Source organism: Sminthopsis crassicaudata, chromosome 2 (assembly GCF_048593235.1).
Source record: "Sminthopsis crassicaudata isolate SCR6 chromosome 2, ASM4859323v1, whole genome shotgun sequence".
Taxonomy (NCBI): Eukaryota; Metazoa; Chordata; class Mammalia; order Dasyuromorphia; family Dasyuridae; genus Sminthopsis; species Sminthopsis crassicaudata.
Window position 1 is genome coordinate 74,870,798 of NC_133618.1, and position 23,040 is coordinate 74,893,837.

At 34.7% G+C, this 23,040-nt stretch overlaps 1 long non-coding RNA gene across 2 annotated transcripts; it reads right to left on the bottom strand.

Annotated features, from left to right (window-relative positions):
* Positions 1–2,213: 2,213 nt before the first annotated feature.
* On the bottom strand, positions 2,214–18,440 carry LOC141554573 (uncharacterized). 2 transcript variants are annotated; one of them, XR_012485897.1, is made up of 3 exons: positions 18,066–18,440; positions 16,381–17,065; positions 2,214–4,042 (listed from the first exon to the last, which is right to left on the bottom strand). It is a non-coding gene; the product is annotated as an uncharacterized LOC141554573 (long non-coding RNA). The 2 variants fall into 2 exon arrangements; XR_012485896.1 differs by having other exon boundaries at positions 11,974–17,065.
* Positions 18,441–23,040: the final 4,600 nt, after the last annotated feature.

Below are 23,040 nucleotides of genomic sequence, written 5' to 3' on the forward strand. Positions count from 1 at the left end.
AGCTATGAACTGGCAGATTTTGTAACTAATTGCATGGAGAGTAAATTCAAGGGTGGAGCTTAAATATCTTATTAAGATATCTCCAACCAATCACTGTGTGAGTTAAGGAACTGGCTAAACAACAAAGGTTTCTACAAAGGGGTCCAGGCTTAAACCAGCCCAAATCAGCTAGGATCAATGACAGATTACAAGCCTTTAGACATATGGAATAGGTGAATAAAGAAGATTCTAAATCAACCAGTTGTAACTCTGTAAATCTGACCTAATTGTAATTCAGATTGTAAATCCCACCAATTGTAGCTAACTCTGTAAATATGACCAATCTGATCTGAAGGAAAGGGTAAGAAGCTTAACTAGCAATATAAAGCTTGCTCCTGTGTTTGCATTGTGTGTGTCTTCATCAGTAGTTCTTGAAATTTCTGCAGCAATAGAACCCAACTAGAGTTTAATTAGAGCTTAGCATAGTTATTGGCATATAGTAGTTGCTTAATAAATGTTTATTGACTGACAATCTCATGAAATAAGACTTAAGTAGAAACCTTAAATGATTTTCTAAAAAAAAAGTTAACACTATGTCTAAAGTGTTATTAAACTGTGCATACTCTTTGACCCAGCAGTGTTTCTACTGGGCTTATATCCCAAAGAGATCTTAAAGGCGGGAAAGGGACCTGTATGTGCAAAAATGTTTGTGGCAGCCCTCTTTACAGTGGCAAGAAGCTGGAAACTGAGTGGATGCCCATTAGTTGGAGAATGGCTGAATAAATTATGATATATGAATGTTATGGAATATTATTATTCTAGAAGAAACAATTAGCAGGATGATTCAGAGATGCCTGAAGAGACTTACATAAACTGATGCTAAATGAAGTGAGCAGAACTAGGAGATCATTGTACATGGGAACAATAAGATTATATGATGATCGATTCTGATGGACATGGCTCTTTTCATCAATAAAATGATTGAAACCAGTTCTAATGGTCTTGTGATGAAGAGAACCATCTACACACAGAGAGAGGACTGTGGGAACTGAATGTGGATCACAATATAGCATTTTCACTCTTTTTGTTGTTGTTATCTTGCATTTTATTTTTTCTCATTTTTTCCTGTTTGATTTGATTTTTCTTGTGCAGCAAGATAATTGTATAAATATGTATGCATATAGTGGATTTAATATATATTTCTATCATGTTTGACATATATTGGACTATTTGCCATCTAGAGGAGAAGTAAGGGGAGGCGGTGAAATTGGAACACAAGGTTTTGCAAGGGTTAATGTTGAATAATTATCCATGCATGTGTTTTGAAATTAAAAAGCTTTAAAACATAAAAAATATAATACAAATTAATATAAAATTCATTAAAAATACTTTCAGAAGAATTTTATTCAAAATTTAGCATTTTAAATTACAGCTTTATCATTTAGAAAGTGCTTTATATAATTTTAATTGTTCCTATCATGTAGATAAGGTAGTCTTTTGGGGTGGGAGCAGGGAAATGCATCAAGGCTATCTAACTGCACAGCCTATATGAGGGGCAATAATGAGAGGGAAATGGCTGATCTCCCCTATCTATTTTGATCCCAATGAAAGATTCTGTCACTTCTATTTTTATCTGAGGAGTATTCTTCCTTTATTTGCTACAAGACAGTCAACTCTTAACTCTCAAGTATTCATGCTTAAATATTACTTCACACATAAGGCCCCATAACTAGAATCCAATACCAAAAACAACAACAACAAAACCACCCTCTTTTGTTAAAATATAGCACCTAAAAACCAAACATAAGTGCAAAAGAGAAATATAAGTTTTCTCACTGAGGAAAAAAAAAGATGAAACAAGAATCTCCTTTTTTATCACTTCTATTTGACATGGTTTTAGAAGTGCTTGAAATTACATTAAAAATAAGAAATTAAAAGGATAAATGTTTATAATGAAAAGGTTAAAACACATATCTATAGAGAATTCAAATTCTCAATAAAAATTGTGAAGATTTCATTTAGGTTGAAAACTAAACATGTCAAAAATGACTATATTCATTTATACTGGTAGTAAAAATAACAAATCAATTTTTAAATGTTAAAACAATTGACATTAATGAAAAAATCAAATACTTGGGTAATATCTAAGACAAACACTTTTTTAAAAAATTGCAAAATGTTGTGGCTGAGCTAAAATAAGTTAATAATAGAGGGAACACTTCTCCACAGGAATCTGCTAAATAAATATAATAAAAAGTTCAATATTTAATTTTTAAGTTAGATTAAGTATTACATTTGATATAGTACCAACTAAAATACCACAGGGTTCTTTTACAGAATTAAATAACATGACAAATTTATATGAAAAAATAAACTGGCAAAAATATGATGAGATGCCTTTATGGAAAAAAGTCTAATTGGTAAGGGGGAGACTTGCCTTGCCAGACCATTAAATACAATAAAGTCTATAGTCAAACTCTCTAGTAAGATATAAAGGAGTCATGATCTGTATTAGTAATTGAAACATACTTATGAAAATACAGATGATTAACATAATAAAGTAACTTTTAAAAATAAGTGCTTTATAAATAAATGTAGCAAACATTTGTAAACTTCAATTTCAATATGAATTCTTAGGTGTTTAAGGATAAACTCTCATATTTTATTTATATAACTTTTCCTCAATAGGAAGTTTCTTATGTTTACAAAGTGATGATCTTCAACTGAGTGTTTTCTGACATGTACTACACTCATAGGGTTTCTCTCCAGTATGGATTCTCTGATGCTGATTAAGAGATGAACTATGCCGGAAAGTTTTTCCATATTCAGTGCATTCATGTGTTTTTTCTCCAGAATGGATTACCTGATGTCAAGTAAGAGATGAGTTTTCACTAAAGGTTTTTCCACACTGATTACATTTATAAGGTTTCTCTCCAGTGTGGATTCTTTGATTCTGAATAACATGTGTGCTCTGGCTGAAGGCTTTTCCATATTCACTGCATTTATAGCGTTTCTCCCCTGTATGAATTCTCTGATGTTTAATAAAAGATGAGCTATTACTGAAGGCTTTTCCACATTCATTGCACTCAAAAGGCTTCTCTCCAGTGTGGATTCTCTGATGTTGGCTAAGGGATGAACTATGACTAAAGGCTTTCGCACATGTTTTACTCTCATAGGGTTTCTCTCTAGAATGAATTCTCTGATGCTGAGTAAGTGTTGAGCTGTGACTGAAAGCCTTTCCACATTCAAGGCATTCATGTATTTTTTCTCCAGTATGGATGATTGGATGTATAATAAGAGATGAGGTATCTCTAAAGGCTTTCCCACATTCATTACAATCATAAGTTTTTTTTCCAGTGTGGTTTCTCTGATGCTGAACAAGATGTGTTCTTTGACTGAAGGCTTTGCTGCATTCATTACACTTATAGTGTTTCTCCCCAGCATGAATACTTTGATGTTGAATAAGGAATGTGTTCCTGCTAAAGGCTTTGCCACATTCCTTACATTTATAGCATTTTTCTTCAGTGAGAATTCCCTGATGTTGAGTAATATGTGTGTTTTCACTAAAGATGTTCCCAGATTCATTACATTTATATGCTTTTTCCCCATTATGTAAACCATGATATTGCATTAAATTTGAGCAATGACTAGAAGCCTCCACACATTCATTATTTTTGCAAGGTTTCTTCCCTGAGGGGATTGTATTACATTTAAGCAATCTGAAAACTCACTGCAGACCATATCATAAGTTTCAAATTTATGGAGTCTCTTTTCCAAAGATTCTGTTCTTTGTAGAACAGGAATTGACCCAAGGTTAGAATTTCTCTCAAATTTATTATATCGATGGCTTCTTAATAAATCAGAAGGTTTTCTGTTGGGGTCTGTTACTTCCTCTGAATGTCTGTCCCAATTTTGCTGCTGTTTCTCTGTCTTGACATTATATCCCCAATTTTGTCCTTGAGAATCCTTAAGCCCAAACATTTTAAGTCTTTCCCAAATGAGTCTTCAATATAAATGGCTTGATTAGAAATTGACTCTTTGCTTTTAGTCCCAGTGTTTGAATCTGAAAGAAATAAAAAATGTAAAAATCTTGTGTCCTTTTATACTGTGAAAAAGTACTATTGAATAGTAAGTCCTCTATTCTATCCTTTAAATCAAGGAGAATTTGCTTCAAAATGCAAAGGCTAAACAAATATGACTACTCCCTGAATTTGCAGAATTCTTAAGCTTCTATAGGACTTCATATTTAGTATTTCGTTTTAATCTCATAACAGAACTGTGAAATAAGGACTTCTGCTAATAAGAAAAATAAGCTTTAACATGCAATAAAGAACTTGTTCATGGTCATGTAATTATCAAGTGGCACAATCAAAAATAGATCTTGGGTTTTCAAATGCCTAATCCAGCATTATTTTTTCTCCTTTTTCCTTTCAACTTTTGTGGTAGAAAGTTGTGATATTAGGAGCAGAAGAAGAAAGAACTTGAGATGAATAAAGAAAATTGTGAAAATAATTTTGTGGATTTTAGACTTGTGAAGAAGACCAAAGATTAAATCTGAGAAAAAATTTAGGAGACCTTGAGGAAAAGTTGAAGAATAACTTGATTTAAGGGAAGAGAATTTAATATGAATGAGGGAAAGGAAAAGCAGAGAACATGGAAAACTTAATGTTTAGTTAATGTACTAAATGTAAATGGTCTGAGTTTTCATGACAAAAAGTAGACTTAATGAACAGATTTTAAAACTCCTATTCTGCTTAGAGGAAATAATTTAGTGCATATAAATACACATATATAGTTTTAAAATTAAGAGATAAGTTTAAAATATTTCAAGATAAAAATATATATATATTTAAGGCAGGAATAGCAGTACCAACAGATGAAATAGATAATAGATAATTCAGATTGGAAAACCTCAAGAAAGACAGACCAGGACATTATTACATAAAGTTAAAAAGAACTTTAATCAATATATAGCAATCTTAAATTCGTGGCCACCAAAAAACTTCAGGAGTTAACTTCAAAAAAGGCAGATTAACAACTTAAAAGCATAAATAGCAAAATATTTAATAATGAAAGAAAGCTTCAAATTGTCATTTTCAAAATATCAAAAAAATTTAGTGAGAAATCACATTTCTGAGTTACTTCAAAAAATGGAAATAACAGCTTAGCTATTAGAGAAAACTAACTATAACACAAAGAATGTACAGGGAGCTCACATAAAAATGATTATTTATTTAGACATTGTTGTAAAGTTTATAAATTGTAACTGCTACAATATAATTTATAGTGTCTTGTTTGTAATTTCTATGATCTTTCTTGACTCTTAGAATTTTGTAACTATAAGTATTAATCTTTTCTTTTACTTTAGAAAATATGAATGAATATAGCTTTCCATATAGTATATACATATGTACAAATATTTTATTAACATTTAAAGTCTTTTTGAGATTTAAGTATTTAGGATATTAAATATTTTAAAATTCTTTCTTTGGAATTTAAAACAGTTTTCATATTTGTAATTCTAAAGGAAAAACTTGAAGCACCTTTAACAAAGGACCTTTGATTTCCTCACTTGAGAGAATTACTCAGGGCTGTTACTAATCAATTTAAAATACAGAATTCCCTGATTCATGGCCATATCAACTAGCTAGTACATTGTCTATTTCTTTCTGTCTTTTACCCCTAAAATAAGTTGAGATCTCCTTATCTTTTCACAATAATAATTGCATAGAAATTATGCGGATTCAAATGGCCTCATAGCACATTAATCAATCAACAAGTGTTTATTTAGTGTCTATTAGAAGCCAGGCATTATGCTAGGTAGTGGGAATCCCTACTCTCAAAGAGTTACTCCCTTTGATATCTAATCTTGAGGGCAAATATAAACATTCTAATTGCATAGTCTTATTATTTTCTACCAATGACTATGCTCAAAGATCTCAAACATAGAAGAAGCAGCAGCTAACAATCAGTCCCACATCAATCACCATCTTGAAATCCCTGAAAAGGAGGCAATATCTATTAATGTCACAGATGGGACTTTGCTTATACAAAAGAGAAAGATTTCAAAGATGCCGTAGCAATTGCTATTCATGTTTATAATGTTACTAAACTTTCTTTTATAAAGTTAATTACTAAAATTGTTTGGTGCTCATAATATAAAGATGCAGTGGTTATTGTAAAGTCCTTTCCGCATTATTTTACTATCTATCTTGAAGTTTCCTGGTTTGAATTAGGGAGCTGCCCTAATCTTAGGGAAGGTCATATTATTAGCCGAATCTCGATGCAGATTCAGAGGCTCAGATCATCACAGTTCCATTTCTGCTGAGTGTAAAGTATTACCCTTTAATAATTTTTGTATTTATGGTTCTTCCTTTTTCTTTTCCCTAGTAGATACTGGACTACCACATTATCACTCATTTGGAGATACTTCCATTTAAAGAAATTGAAATGGGCTGAAGAAACTGATAAATTCTTCTCACTTTTTAAACTCCTTAAACTCAGAAAGACCTCATTCTAAATGATGTAGTGAGTGATCCTGATATCACAAATAAAAAGTCTTAAATTAAAAAAAAATAATAATTCATACCACAATCTCAAACCAGAAAGCAAAATAACTAGAAATAGATGATAACATGGATAAAAAGTATGAACTAGATGATTTCTAACATCCTCACTGTAAATCTATTAAAATATTTAAAAGCATAGGAAGGGTAAGAGATAGTATTCAGATTAAAGGTACACAGCTTAGATATAAAGAAAAGGAATGTATCTCATTTGGTGAAAGCATCAGGACAGGTGTGTTATTACTTTATCCTCTTCCCCCAAGTCTGACAGTCTTTGAGGAGATGTTCTGATTCAAAATTAAACAGGATCATATGATGTTTTTGCTTGCAATTATTGCCCTCTGCATAGTTTTATTCATTCACTTTTTAACCTTAACAAGTACCTTTTTAGACTTCTCTTTCCAGAATTCCTGGTTCTTCCCCTAAATCCATATGGGAAATTAATTCTAGTTTAGAAACTGGAAGTCCTGCTCATGTGAGGAAAAAAAATGGAAAAATGGATCTTTGGCATTTCAAAATTCAACTTCTAGTTCAAACTCTTGAAAACACAAAAGGAGAACCTTGAAGTAGGAGAGTTCAATGTAACATTCCAATAAAGTGAAGAGGAATGAGTCATAAAGTTTGTGTGAATTTCTAAGTTCCATTTCCTGTTAAGAAGATGGAAGCTGCTTCTAATATTTGTAGAAATTTGCTCTACAACTTACACTAGAAGAATACTTATTTTGGGAAGATATTACCCGGGAGGATGATGTCTTAGATTAAGCTTAAGAGACAACATAATGAATCTCCCAATTTTCGGTTATATTAAACAAAGCCCTTTTAGGGAATTCAATTATATTAAATACAGCCCCCATTAGGGAATAAAGAAGAGAAATAGTCTTTCTCTTGGTTGTAAAGGTATTAGACATCTTCTCTATCTGCTGCACCCCCTGAAAGCTTTTAACTAATCACTTCATCTCTTGTAAGAAAAAAGAAAATAAAGACATTCCAAGGAGAAAATCTTTAGTCAAAAAATAAAGCTATACTCACCCAGAAAAAACTAGGTAACGGTAGTTCTCTAGAATGACAGCCAAGTATAGGTCCCTCTGATCTGATTCTAATTCCCCCCACTCTTCCTGAGTAAAATCCACAGCCACATCCTCGAATGTCACAGACTCCTGAAATGTGAAACCCACTCTGATCCATTCACAACCATCCTCCCTACATTCTGGAGAAGGGAGCATAGGTGATGGATTTGAACAGGATATCTACGCTTTCTGGGAGCTTTCAAATTGAATTCTATTATGTATTTACTATATGTCTGTTTTTGTGGGTGAAATCCTAACTTTTACAATCAGATTCCATTAGTAGTTAGAATTTAGTCATTTAAAAATATTTTGCTATAAAATTTCTGTTAATTTTTTAAATTTTTTTTATTAATTTTATAATAATAATATTTTTGACAGTACATACGCATAGGTCATTTTTTTTTTACAACATTATCCCTTGTACTCCTTCCTGTTCCAAATTTTTCCCCTCCTTTCCTCCACCCCCTCCCCTAGATGATAGGCATTCCCATACATATTAAATATGTTACAGTATATCCTGGGTACAATATATAGGTCCAGGTTCGAATTTTGTTGTTGTTGTTATTGTTGCAAAGGAAGAATTGGATTCGGAAAGTAAAAATAATCTGGGGAGATAAACAAAGAATGCTAACAGTTTATACTCATTTCCCAGTGTTCCTTCTCTGGGTGTAGCTGATTCTGTCCATCATTGATCAATTGGAATTGGATTAGTTCTTCTCTATGTTGAAGATACCCAGTTCCATCAGAATACATCCTCATATAGTATTGTTGTTGAAGTGTATAATGATCTCCTAGTTCTGCTCATTTCACTCAGCATCAGTTGATATAAATCTCTCCAAGCCTCTCTGTATTCCTCCTGCTGGTCATTTCTTACAGAACAATAATATTCCATAATATACATATACCATAATTTATCCAACCATTCTCCAATTGATGGGCATCCATTCATTTTCCAGTTTCTAGCCACTAGAAAAAGGGCTGCCACAAACATTTTGGCACATGCAGGTCCCTTTCCCTTCTTTAGTATTTCCTTGGGATATAAACCCAGTAGTAGCACTGCTGGGTCAAAGGGTATGCACAGTTTGATAACTTTTTGGCCATAGATTGCTCTCCAGAATGGTTGGATCCTTTCACAACTCCACCAACAATGCACTAGTGTCCCAGTTTTCTCACATCCCCTCCAACATTCATCATTATTTGTTCCTGTCATCTTAGCCAATCTGACAGGTGTGTAGTGGTATCTCAGAGTTGTCTTAATTTGCATTTCTCTGATCAATAGTGATTTGGAACACTTTCATACGAGCGGAAATAGTTTTAATTTCATCATCTGAAAATTGTCTATTCATATCCTTTGACCATTTATCAATTGGAGAATGGCTTGATTTCTTATAAATTAAAGTCAATTCTCTGTATATTTTGGAGATCAGGACTTTATCAGAACCTTTAACTGTAAAAATGTTTTCGCAATTTATTACTTCCCTTCTAATCTTGTTTGCATTAGTTTTGTTTGTACAAAAGCTTTTTAATTTGATGTAATCAAAATTTTCTATTTTGTGATCAATAATGATCTCTAGTTCTCCTTTGGACACAAATTCCTTCCTCCTCCACAAGTCTGAGAGGTAAACTATCCTATTCTCCTCTAATTTATTTATGATGTCGTTCTTTATGCTTAATCATGTACCCATTTTGATCTTATCTTAGTATGTAGTGTTAAGTGTGGGTCCATGCTTAGTTTCTGCCATACTAATTTCCAGTTTTCCCAGCAGTTTTTGTCAAATAATGAATTCTTATCCCAGAAGTTGGGATCTTTGGGTTTGTCATACACTAGATTGCTATTTTTATTCACAATCTTGTCCTGTGAACCTAACCTATTCCACTGATTAACTAGTCTATTTCTTATCCAATATCAAATGGTTTTGGTGACTGCTACTTTATAATATAGTTCTAGATCAGGTACAGCTAGACCACCATCATTTGATTTTTTTTTCATTACTTCCCTTGAAATTCTTGACCTTTTGTTCTTCCATATGAATTTTGTTGTTATCTTCTCTAGGTCACAAAAATAGTTTCTTGGGAGTCTGATTGGTATAGCACTAAATAAATAGATTAGTTTAGGGAGTATTGTCATCTTGATTATATTCGCTCAGCCTATCCAAGAGCACTTAATGTCTTTCCAATTATTTAAATCTGACTTTATTTTTGTGGCAAGTATTTTGTAATTTTGCTCATATAATTCCTGACTTTCCTTTGGTAGATATATTCCCAAATATTTTGTACTATCAACAGTTATTCTGAATGGAATTTCTCTTTGTATCTCTTGCTGTTGGATTGTGTTGGTAATGTATAAAAATGCTGAGGATTTATGTGGATTTATTTTGTATCCTGCAACTTTGCTAAAATTCTGAATTATTTCTAATAGCTTTTTAGCAGAGTCTTTGGGGTTCTCTAAGTATACCATCATGTTATCTGCAAAGAGTGATAGTTTGATTTCCTCATTACCTGCTCTAATTCCTTGAATCTCTTTCTCGGCTCTTATTGCTGAGACTAGCATTTCTAGTATAATATTGAATGGTAATGGTGATAGTGGACCACCTTGTTTCACTCCTGATCTTACTGGGAAAGGTTCCAGTTCATCGCCATTACATATGATGTTTACTGACAGTTTTAAATGTATGCTATATTTTTGAAAGTATTCTTCCATTTCATTTAAGTTATCGAATTGATTGGCATAAAGTTGAGCAAAGTAGCTCCTAACTATTGTTCTAATTTCCTCTTCATTAGTGGTGAGTTCTCCCTTTTCATTTTCAAGACTAACAATTTGCTTTTTCTCTTTCCTTTTTTTAATCAGGTTTACTAAGGGTTTATCTATTTTGTTGGTTTTTTCATAGAACCAACTTTTAGTTTTATTAATTAATTCAATAGTTTTTTTTTACTTTCAATTTTATTAATCTCACCTTTTATTTTTTGAATTTCAAGTTTTGTGTTTGTCTGGGTGTTTTTAATTTGTTCCTTTTCTAGCAATTTTAGTTGCAAGCCCAATTCGTTGGCCCTCTCTTTCTCTATTTTATGCAAGTAGGCTTGTAGAGATATACAACTTCCCCTTATTACTGCTTTGGCTGTATCCCACACATTTTGGTATGATGTCTCATTATTGTCATTTTCTTGGGTGAAGTTATTAATTATGTCTATGATTTGCTGCTTTACCCAATCATTCTTTGGTATAAGATTATTTAGTTTCCAATTATTTTTTGGTCTATTTTCCCCTGGCTTTTTATTAAATGTAATTTTGATTGCATTGTGGTCTGAAAAGGATGCATTTACTATTTCTGCCTTACTGCATTTGATTTTGAGGTTTTTATGCCCTAGTATATGATCAATTTTTGTATAGGTTCCATGAACTGCTGAGAAGAAAGTATACTCCTTTCTGTCTCCATTTAGCTTTCACCAAACATCTATCATATCAAACTTTTCTAGTATTCTATTTACCTCTTTGACTTCTTTCTTATTTATTTCTGTGGTTTGATTTATCTAATTCTGAGAGTGCAAGGTTGAGATCTCCCACTATTATAGTTTTGTTGTCTATTTCTTCTTGCAGCTCTCTTAATTTCTCTTTTAAGAATTTAGATGCTGTACCACTTGGTGCATATATGTTTAATATTGATACTGCTTCATTATTGATGCTACTCTTTAGCAGGATATAATGCCCTTACTTATCTCTTTTACTGAGATCAGTTTTTCTTTTTGCTTGATCTGAGATGAGGATGGCTACCCCTGCTTTTTTGGCTTTGCCTGAAGCATAGTAGATTCTGCTCCACCCTTTTACTTTTAGTTTGAATGTATCACCCTGTTTCAGGTGTGTTTCCTGTAAACAACATATAGTAGGATTCTGACTTTTAATCCAGTCTGCTAACTGCTTCCTCTTTATGGGGGAGTTTACCCCATTCAAATTTATTGTTAGAATGACTAATTCTATATCTATATTGATACACACTATGCTCATCTCCCTCCTTTCTTTCTCTCAGATTTAATAAGTTACCTTTGCCTCTTCATGAGATATAGTACCACCACTTTACACTTTTTTAGGATATAATTTCCTTTCCACCTCTAGTTTCTAGGACAAATTATACATATGTTCTTTACATATTTTTTATGGCAGAAGTATAGTTCTCAAGATTTCTTTTTACCTTTTTAGAAACCTCTTGAGTTCTATATTTGAAGATCAAACATTTTATGTAGATCTGTTTTTTTCATCAAGAATAGATGGAATTCATTTATTTCGTTAAATGTCCATCTTCTTCCCTGGAAAATGATGCTCATTTTTGCTGGATAAGTTATTCTTGGCTGCATACCAAGTTCCTTACCTTTTGGAATATCATGTTCCAGGCCCTTCATTCTTTTAATGTGGATGCTGCTAGATTCTGGGTTATCCTTATTGTGGCTCCTCCATATCTGAATTGCTTTTTTCTAGCAGCTTCCAATATTTTGTCCTTTGTCTGATGGTTCTTGAACTTGGCCACTATATTTCTTGGCGTTTTGATTTTAGGGTCCCTTTCAGTAGGTGATCGATGATTTTTTTCAATGTCTATTTTACCCTCTGTTTTCAAAATGTCTGGGCAGTTCTCTTTGACAATTTCCTGGAAAATGGTGTCTAGGCTCTTTTTTTTCCTAACATTTTTCAGGGAGTCCAATTATTCTCAAATTGTCTCTCCTGGATCTGTTTTCCAGGTCTGTTGTCTTTCTAATAAGGTACTTTACATTATTTTCAATTGTTTCATTTTCCTGGTTTTGCTTGAGTACTTCTTGGTTTCTCCTTGAGTCATTCATTTCTACTTGTTCAAGTCTAATTTTCAATGATGTATTTCCTTCACTCACTTTTTTAAATATCTTTTTGTAATTGTCCAATTGAGTTTTTATCTTCTATGGAATTTATTTCCATTTCATCAATTTTATTTTTTAGAGAGCTCTTTTCTTTTTCCAACTCACTAATTTTATTTCTCAATGATTTGATCTCTTTATCCACTCTGGATGACTTCTCCAGACTCTCTTGCCAAGCTTCCCTTTCCTTTTCCCATTTCTCCTCTATCTCTCTTGTGAGAGCCTTTTTGATTTCCTCTATGAGAGTTTTGTGTATTGAGGAGTAGATCATATCCCCCTTAGGGGATTCCTCTGGAGACAGTCTGCTTTTAGTCTCCTAAGGGTTTGAAATCTGCTCTCTATCCATACAGAAACTGTCAATGGTTAGAGCCCTTTAAAATTTTTTGTTCATTTTGTCAGAGTGGGAATTGAAGAAAACAAATTAACAAGAGAAACAATTGTTCTGTTTCTGGGTTGGGGGGATGGGGCTGGATGTTATTACTGGGCTTCCTATACAGACTGCTGGAGACAGAAGCGAGGCACTAACAGGACAGAGATGGCTGTGTGCTGTGTCTGTGCTCTGAGGCTGTAAGAAGGTGCTGAGTCACTCTGGGTGGGGGTGGGGGTGGCCCTTCCGAGAGACTCTAGCTTTCCCCAGTTTTATTCTTTACCTCTGGTGTTTACACCTTTTCTGCAGCTCCTGGCTTGCTACCAAGACGGAATATCCACACTGGAGTAAAGGTCATTTTGCAGAAACAGCAGAGACCACACCCCTCCCCCTCAGGTCTGAGCAGCGTGAGCTGCCTGCCTTGCTTGTGCTCCTGTCTTCAGCCTGAACCAAGTCTGTTTGTCCCCTCCCCTGAGCAAACACAGACCTTTTCTGGCAAATTTCAAGAATGTCTTCTGTTGGTGATTATTTGTGGGTTGTTTGTTTATTTGTTTGTTTGTTTTTTCCGGTCAAACTTTAATTCTGAGGCTTGTCATGGAGTAAATTCTGAGAGAAAACAAGGAGCTCAAGCAGCTGTGTGCCTCCTCTCCCCCAACTTGGCCAGAAGTAGCTAAAAAAATTTTTTTTAAGAAAAGGAGTCCGCCATTTCCTAAAGTTGTAGAATTACTGTCCTACATTCTCCTTGCTCAATCTAGTCTTTTCTTTCTTTCATTTAATATTTTATTTTTTGTAATCAATTAAGTTTGGTAATTACAAAAAATTAAGTAAATTCCTAATTGTTTAATAGTATTAGTCTCATTTTCCCAGTGAGACTGTTAACCCCTTTGACCAAAAGATATTTCTCTTATGCCCCTCAGACATTAAGGACAGAAATGTCCTTATAAGGAACAGAACGACTTAATAAATAAATGGGGGCATATAGGTGGTGCAATAGACAGAGCACCAGCCCTGAAGTCAGTAGACCTGAGTTCAAATCTGACCTAAGATACTTAATACTTCCTAGCTGTGTAACCTTGGGCAAGTCACTTAACCCCAAGCCTCAGGGGGAAAAATAAATAAATAAGTGAATCCTAGCTGGGAAAAAGAAGAAAAGCACTAGATTAGCTAGGATCATTTCTTTTGAAGTCCAACATCAGAAAGGCTTTATATAACCTTCTGGATTGCAAGATGGTGGGACTAAATGAGTCCATATTCTAAAAACAAAGATGATATTTCAGAGAAAAGGATGTATCAACATATCTGGCATCTCAAAATAAGGAGTTCAGGAACCATTTTCTCTTCTTTTTCCTCCAGAAGCCTAAAGTCCTGATGATTAATGGCAGAGGAGTTAAAAGGAAACATGAGAAAAACTGATTTTACCTTGAAGTTCCCAGATGGATCAAGCTATATATCTCCCAGCACTACTTCACTGACTTCCCAGCACATGCACATGCATGTGAATGCACAATAATGTGTGCACATATACATATGCATGCACAAGCAGACTATATACACATGCATACACATGCACACTTTGCACACATACATATACACATACACACACACAAACATGCAATCCCTACAAAGAGGAAAGTCAGGGAAAAAAATGAACCAGTTCCTTTCCAGGATCACAAAAGGAACCATGGACACTACTGCTAAAAGTCTTGACTTTGGCGCCTTTTCTACATGTACTTTCTTTTTTTTTAATTCCTCCAGAAATAGTTCCTCAAGTAACTAAAAACAGTTTTTGTATCCCTGACCATAGTCTCCCTAACATGCCTAACTCCTTTAACCCATGTTTGTTGATATAGACCAGCCCATTTCATCACCTAATAACCTTGCTCTAGGTATACTATTATTTGTCAAAAGTCCCTGATAAAATGTGGCAGTCAGAGATACACAATTCTGTAGATGTGGCCCAAGAAGATGTGGCCAGATATCTTGGTATTTCCTTTATCTGAAATACCATCTTTGTTTTTAGGTCATGGACTCATTTTCTCCCTCCATTCTGCAACCCAGAAAATCAGAAAGGACCATTCTGATGATGTTGGACTTCGAAAGAAATGATGCTCACTTTTCTAGTGTTTTTCTTACCCAATATAAAGTCATCCTTTTATAGCTGGGTAGATTCAGGTTTAATTTAAAGAAAATCTTTTAATGATTAAAGGCTGCCCCACAAGGCTCTCTCAACAGAGGTCTTCAGTGAAATTTTCATGATATGTGGAAGGTGTAATCATTTAAGCAACTATTACATACTAGGCTCCATGCTAAGAGATCTACAAACATTATATCATCTTGTCCTCACAGCAATCATATGAGATAGGAACTATTATTACTCTCATTTTATAGTTGAGGAAACAGATAGAAAAAAGTTAAGTGACTTTCCCAAAGTCCTACACCATCCTGATTTCCATTCAGCTGGTATGTTAGATGACCTCTGAGTTCCCTTTAAACTATGAAAAAACAGGAGTTTTTTTTTTATTAGACATATAAGGAAATAATGTGTAAATCTCAAAGGGAAAGAAATATGCACAAATAGATGATCTTAACTTCATGTTAGAGAAGCACTATGTTTAATGAAGAGAGACAGTAGAATCAGAAGATTAAATTTCTGGTCCTAATTTGGCTGACATAAGTTATAGAAAAAATTAAATATAAGTCAAAAGTGATACCAGAGACAATCTTGTCCAATCCCCTCATTTTTCAGATAAGGAAAGTGGGACCCAAAGGTAAAGCTACTTGCTCAAGATCACACCTCTAGCTGAGTGAAATGAGCAGAACCAGAAGATCACTATACACTTCAACAACAATACTGTATGAGGATGTATTCTGATGGAAGTGGATATCTTCAACATAAAGAAGATCCAACTCACTTCCAGCTGATCAATGATGAACAGAAACAGAGAAGGAACACTGGGAATTGAATGTAAAATATTAGCACTACTGTCTATCTACCCAGGTTACTTATACCTTTGGAATCCAATACTTAATGTGCAACAAGAAAATTGGATTTACACACGTATATTATATCTAGGTTATACTGTAATGCATGTAAAATGTATGAGATTGCCTGTCATCTAGGGGAGGGAGTAGAGGGAAGGAGGGAAAAATCTGGAAAAATGAATACAAGGGATAATGTTATAAAAAAATTACTCATGCATATATACCGTCAAAAATGTATAATTATAAAATTAATTTTAAAAAATTTTAAAAAAAGATCACACCTCTAGAAAGGGTCAAAGCTAGGACTCAGTTCCAAATTTCTCATCACAAGCCAATCCTTCCTACACCACACTTCCTATTTTAAATATATAAGATATTATTTCCAAGTCTAAATTTCAGTCACTTCCTTATGGGGCAATGGCACAAACCCACTAGCAAGATAGGATAAGATATTCCTTCCACTTCCCCTAAGTGCCCTCTCCCAAAGAATGCAAAATAAAAACCAACTACTCAGAAAAGCAGTCTCAAATGATAATAGGCTTACCTATATGAAAAAATACTACATACTACTACCCACAGTGGACTCCGAAGAAGACAATGGGCTTGATAACGTCATCCATTGATCCCATGTTGGAGTTCCAAAATTCTCAGAAAACCTTTTGCTCCATGGATTCCTTTTTTCAAGTGCCTATTTCAACCTCTTCCCTTCCCATCATTTTTCTGCAGTTCTCACTTCTCTCCTCAGTTTGTATCAATTCCTCCACCAGACTCACCACCTCTTTGCTATTTGTGGGATGCTGAGAGTTTACCCAAATCTTCATATCTCTAGGCGGGATGGTCGGAAATTGTTCTAAGAGCACTAACAGTTCTAAGATCTGTTTCTTTGTGTGAATCTCTGGTCTTAGCCGCTGAAAGCTCTGGGAATTGGATTAGGGTTTCTTGGGGTCCAGCCACTTTTTTGGGTATTGATACCACCTAAAACTCTGTCGAGCAGCTTCAAGGTCTGATTTCTCTCTTCCTAAGATTGTATCTTTCCTCCAAGGTACATCAATTCTCAGGACCCAGTCTTATTCATATGGAGGCAGAAGCTGGGAGCTCAAGAGAGTGGCCATCACCTTGTTTGGAGCTTTGTATGGGAGACTCTCCCCATGAATTTCAAATCTGCATTTCCCGCAGGGAGCCAATCCCTTTCACTTATATTAAGCAGTTTCAAGTTCTTCTAAGGGCCGCTGTGGGCAAAGATCGATTATAGTGATCAGAAAAAATCCCTAAAGTCTCAATGATAGAGCCTGACTCTAGAATCATGCAAAAAACTGTGGAGAGGTACTGAACTTATAAATGTTCCATAAGAGTAGTAGCATACAAAATTGTCAGATATAATTCTTTAGACTTTTAGATCCTTCAAAGCAGAGGTGGCTTTGTTTATTTTGGTTTGTTTGTTTTTGCCTTTCTTTGTGTGCCAGAGTTCAGCACAAGGGCTGCCAAATAGAGATTCTAATTAAAATTTTAATGTAAATATTTACACTTCTGCAATCAGCAAATGGCACAAAATCAAGGTCTATGTCATTGATTGTCTAAACTCAAAAAATATGTGGAGAAAATATCATCACTTGCAGATTGAACTTCGAAAGTTTTTCTTTGAGTCAGCGTGCCCCCTTCGTGACATCAATACACAAATTTACCGAGGTAGAGAAAAGCAGATTTTTCTCAGATCAATCTGCCAATCACGCTTAGAGGAGCCAGGCAGCCGCGGAAGCAGGGCGTACAGAGAAAGGCAAACGCAGTCCCTGTCCGAGGTCCAGAAATCCGAGGCTAGTTCTTAACATTCCATCAGCAGCCTCACAAGAAAACCACTTCCCAAAGCTGCAAAGACCCGACCTCCCTCATATTCCCGCCCTCTGAAAGGGGAGGAGGGAGGAGAACCGTTAGCAACACAGAATATTGGGGGTGAGGTAAACAGAGGGAAGAGGAGGCAAAGGGTGAGCCCGACTGGACAATGAGCTAATTCTAACTGGACTTTCGGTACCTCCCCCTCCGGGGCTAATACACACTCCCTCCTCTTCCAGACCGCCGACCAAGTTCAAGATTAATGGTTGGCTAGCTCCCGGGATAAAGACGGTGATCCCATCTACCCCGAGGCAGATCTACACCAGCCTCTAGATTATCCCAGTCAGGCTGGAAAAATAGGCCCTTGGAAAGCTAGAGTCAGATTCCCTGAGTTGTACTTACCAGATGCTTGAATATAGGACCCAAGCCTGAAAGCAACAAAAGCCAGTCCAGAGCAAAGCGTTCTTGGGACCCACAACGGGGCTCGCGTACTCAGCTCCCAAGGGATTAGGGATGTGGTTAACCACAAAAAGCCTTCGAACTACGACTCCCAGAATTCCCCTTTCCATATTTTCTGGGTCCTCTTTTTCCAAGAATCTGACTGCAAAGCAATGGCTTCTCCTCGCCATCGTATTCCAAGGGGTGACTTATGGGCTGCGCTTATGCTGGCTTTGAACCCAAAACTGAGTTATTTCACTTATCTCAGTGGAATTGGGGATCAGGAAGGGAAAGGTAAGGAGAGAGATGCTAATTAACACCATCTAAACTCTCCATCAATCAGGGGATTTTTTGCTCCTCCCTCTTTCTTTCCCTATCCCTCCCTTTTCCAAGAGTCAAATCCCAGTTTCCGGCGGCCGTCTTCTATCCTTATCTGTTCTGAGACCGGGAAAGAATGGTGAGAGACCAGAAGAAAGAGAGATCAGAAAGTTTCCTTTCGCTTTGGACTAATACCTTAGCAGAAAACGTAACGTTCATGGCAGTGTTTGGAACTGAAATTAAGGAGATGGAGGCCGCTAGGTAGCACAGTGAACAGAGCGCAGGACCTGCAGTCAAGAAGACCTGAATTCACTTTGGACCTCTGTAACCCTGAGCGTAATCAAGATGCCTTAATGTACTACATAAGTGCTTGCTATTGTTTTTGTTACAAGAATGTTGAGCATTCTGACCCCTCTGAAAAAAATAAATATTCAAGTGCTGTCACAAGTCCCTGGGTGATAAAGGGAAAGCAAACTGATTATAGTGGTCAAAAGGCATTTATTGAGTGTAATTCCATGCCAGACACTGAACTAGGATCTCACATATACAAAAAGGAAAGACAAAAGTAGACAACCCTCAAAGAATTTACATTCTAATGCGGGAGACAGACATGAATATAATTAGGTTTATATAAATTATATACAGAATATATGAGAGGTAATCTCAGAAAGAAAGGTCCTCTGCAAAAGATGAAATTTAAGAGTTTTGAAGGAAGCCAAGGAAAATAAATGTGAGGAGGGAGAGCATTCCAGGCATGGGGCACAGCTGGCATAAAAGTATAGCAAAGGAAGATAGAGAATTGTATTGGAGGAATGATAGGTCAGTGTTGTTAGATGGTAGAATTTGGAAAGACAGTAATTAATATATGCCCGAGGAGTGCCTGAAGGAAAGCATCATTGATTGTATAACTAGAGAAACCCAGAGAGTAGAAAAACTGACCACAAACTAATGCGGCAGAAAGCTGAACTAGGGAAGATTCTCTTGAAGGAAAAACTGCTGGAGAGTAGGCCTGGCCTAGGAGGAATAAGCCACAGATTCCCTAAGTGATAGAATAGTGAACCTCAATTTTTTCCTTCTGTGGGAAACCCTTTCAAAGAGTTGTTTTGGGGGAGATTGGCTGAGTAGAGACAAATGAGTTACATTAGATGTATTAACTGCTCAATCACCTCTCCCAGTTCCCTTTCAGAAGTGCCAGAAAATGATACTTGAATAAGCACAGATCATCTGGGAATTTTTTAGGACTCAACATATAGATAGATAGATAGATAGATAGATAGATAGATAGATAGATAGATAGATAGATAGATCTTCAGGTTTTTCTTGTTATGATAAAGACTTTCAGAAGAGTTACTTACATTGGTCTTTTCTTTAAATAAATTTTCTAATTCCATAGACTTTCCTCTCAAATTTCATTCTTTTTTATTTCTATGTTCTTATTTAGTAAAACATTTTCCACATATATATAAAACTTTTTTACATTACTATGTACTATTACTATGTATTGGGCAAAGGATACATACCTAAAAAATGATGACTGCATGTCATATGAGATCATCAGCTTGGGCAGATATCTTTATATCAGAGGCATGTATTGTTCCTTTATTCATATTTTCCAATCATGTGTCCCTTTACATGTGTACCCTGAGAAAATGTGTCACCTATGTTGTATTCCTACATAAAAGCTCCTCACAACTTGAATTTACTATGTCTCTATAAATTTGTTCCCTGCATGATCAAATTAGATAAATAGTAGCTATCAAACTAATAATAATCATCATGATCATTATTACTATGTATCTACTGTCCCTACAGATGGAAAAGTTAACCCCAGGTTTATGGAGAAAGTATTTTATTTCTATTTTCATTACTATTCTATCAAATGCTTCTGTTTAAAATTGTATCCTATGGTCAACAAATAAAGGTAAACATATCAGTGGAGTATGGTGAACTATAGATTTGAGTGGATATAAACCCAATGAGTACCTTAAAATTGGGTAATTTTGTCTCAGGGATACACTTTGCAAGTCAAAATTGATCCTTATATTTTATATATACATGAAATTATCCTTTGCTAGATCTCTTTCCCAATTTTTTGGCATCAAAAATTATTTAAATTGTTCAAGTTGAAGTTCTTTTACCACTGTAAATAATTAATCCAGAGTGCAAGATGTCATCAAATAAATTTATTAGTGGAAAAGAAGATGGACTGTCTAGTGAAATTAGACAATACTTTATGGACAGATCATATATTTCATTGTTAACTTTTATGATGGGAAAAAATATCCAGAAACATCTCCAGCATTTTGGATTAAGTGCCTATAATAAATTTATGTAGTAACTGTATGAGTGTTTGGAAAGAAAAGACTCAAACAGATCCTGTCACAACCCTCATCATTTCCACTCTCCACTCCAGCCAATATTCATTATACTCAACTGCCTAAAGAGTAGGTCTAAATATTTCATATCACTTTCCCCTACCCAATAAATGTTGGTGGCTCCTTATCACTACCTGGATCAGAATGTTAGAATTTGCTTTGGTATACTCAACTCTGATAAATGAGCTTTCACTTCTTGCCTGGAATGAGGCAGGCATTACTTTCTGGCCATTTCTACATCATGCTGGCATCAATAACTCTGTTCTATCTAATCCTTCTTCCTTCCTCCTTATATATTGTCTTCCCCTATCGAATGTAAACCCCTTGAAGGTAAGGATAATCATACTTATAAAAGCAAATATAAATTTATATCTCTAACACTTATAGTACCCAATACATACTAAGTGCTTAGTATATGATTTATCATTCATTTATTCATGCCTTTAATTTATTTGGGACGTAGTTTACTTATCTTTATAATGAGAGATGTAGTCTAATTTCTAAAGGACCTTCCAGTTAAACTTTTTGACTTTCACTTTTGTCTTATAAAAAAAAATCTTGTGTTTTTACAATTCTTTATTTTATTCAAGAAACTCCCACCTTTTAAAAAATTTGTCTCCATTTTATTTTGAAGCATTTTGATTATCTTGTTCTTGTCTAAGAACAGAAATTGCCGAGCTTTCTGACAATTCAAGGAAGAAAACCACATCTTTATTCATGTATTTCTTCATTTATTGATCAAACACTGATGATATATCAAAAAGATAAGGGCCTGCTTCATGAAATGATGACTTCCTTATTAATTGTAAGTCTTCAAAAAGAGACTAGATAAACATTTACTAGAAATTTTGTTCAGGGGAATTTCTATTTTAGGCAATAGATTAGATGATCCCTGGGATCATATGATTCTAATGTGCTTTTGTGTAGAAAGCATCATTCTAGATAACGTTGTTAATCATTTAATGACAAGGATGCTACCAAAACTATGAAAGGGTTGTGTGAACATACTCAGTAATTAAATGTGCTAGAGCTTCCATACAATGGAATAATACAACATCTAATCAAACAGAAGAACTTCTGAAGCCCGTGGCTGCTTAAAATACAAGTGATACAAGTCATCCTTTGCAAGTAAACTAGCTAAACTTGAAGATTCCTGCAACTGCTGAAACCAATTCTAACCAGTTTAGAAAGAGAAACAAATATCTTGCTTTTTGACTGATTGTGTTTATAGAAATCCTACTTTGCTGATTTCCAGATCTATTTTGTTTCTTCCTTATCCCACAGTTAGCATAAATACTCCAAATAGGTATCATTATCTCATTTTCCCACTCCCCTTTGAATAGCTGAGAACTTTGTCTCTCTCCTTTAGCTTGCAAACTTCTTTGACAATAAATGCTTTTATTATTTTTTTAATCTTTGTAAATTGTGACTGGACACCGGCCATTCCAGATCCCCCTTTTGAACTTATGATTTCAGCAGCTAACAAGGGGATTTTATGTATTTTAACAGTTCAAAGAAAGAAACCATATTTCTAATTTCTCCAGAATCTTGGAATCTATTGCTAGGATACTGAATTTTTATCTTTATCTTGCCTGGAACCAGATCTTCATGCCACTTACTTATCACTTCCATACCATGCCACTTCTACTCTGGCCTTATCTCCATTTTCTACTATGGAAATCTTGGACTCTACCAGTAGGATAATGATGGGCAATGATGTGTGATTGTTTTAAACTTATTTTGTCCAGAACCAAGATTTCATGTCATTTTTTTCTAGCTCTCATTTATGTGTTAGCTCTTCACATTATACTACAAATTCCTTGACTGTAGGAAGAGTCTTATTTGCTTTTCTTTGTATCGCTAACATTTAGCACAAAAGCTTAAATGATTGCTCTCTTTATGACTGTCTTGTCTCTCTGTCTGTCTATTTGTCTACCTAGCTAGCTAGCTATCATTCACTAGAAATTCCCTGTCATACCTTCAAGACTGAAACAAAGTACCTTTTGTTGGATAAAACTATTCTGCTTGAGTGTGTTTGTTTTAATGTTGCCTGACATGTAAGAATTAGAAAAGATGAATTACCTCTATATCTAATAAGATAATTAGCTCATTATTTACTCAATAGCAATAGATTGAAGGTTCTTATTTAATCTTTTTGTTAATTTCTTTTGGTAATCTCACATAGTCTATGGACTCCACCAAATAATATTTTAAATGTATAAAATAAAATATATAGGATTACAAAG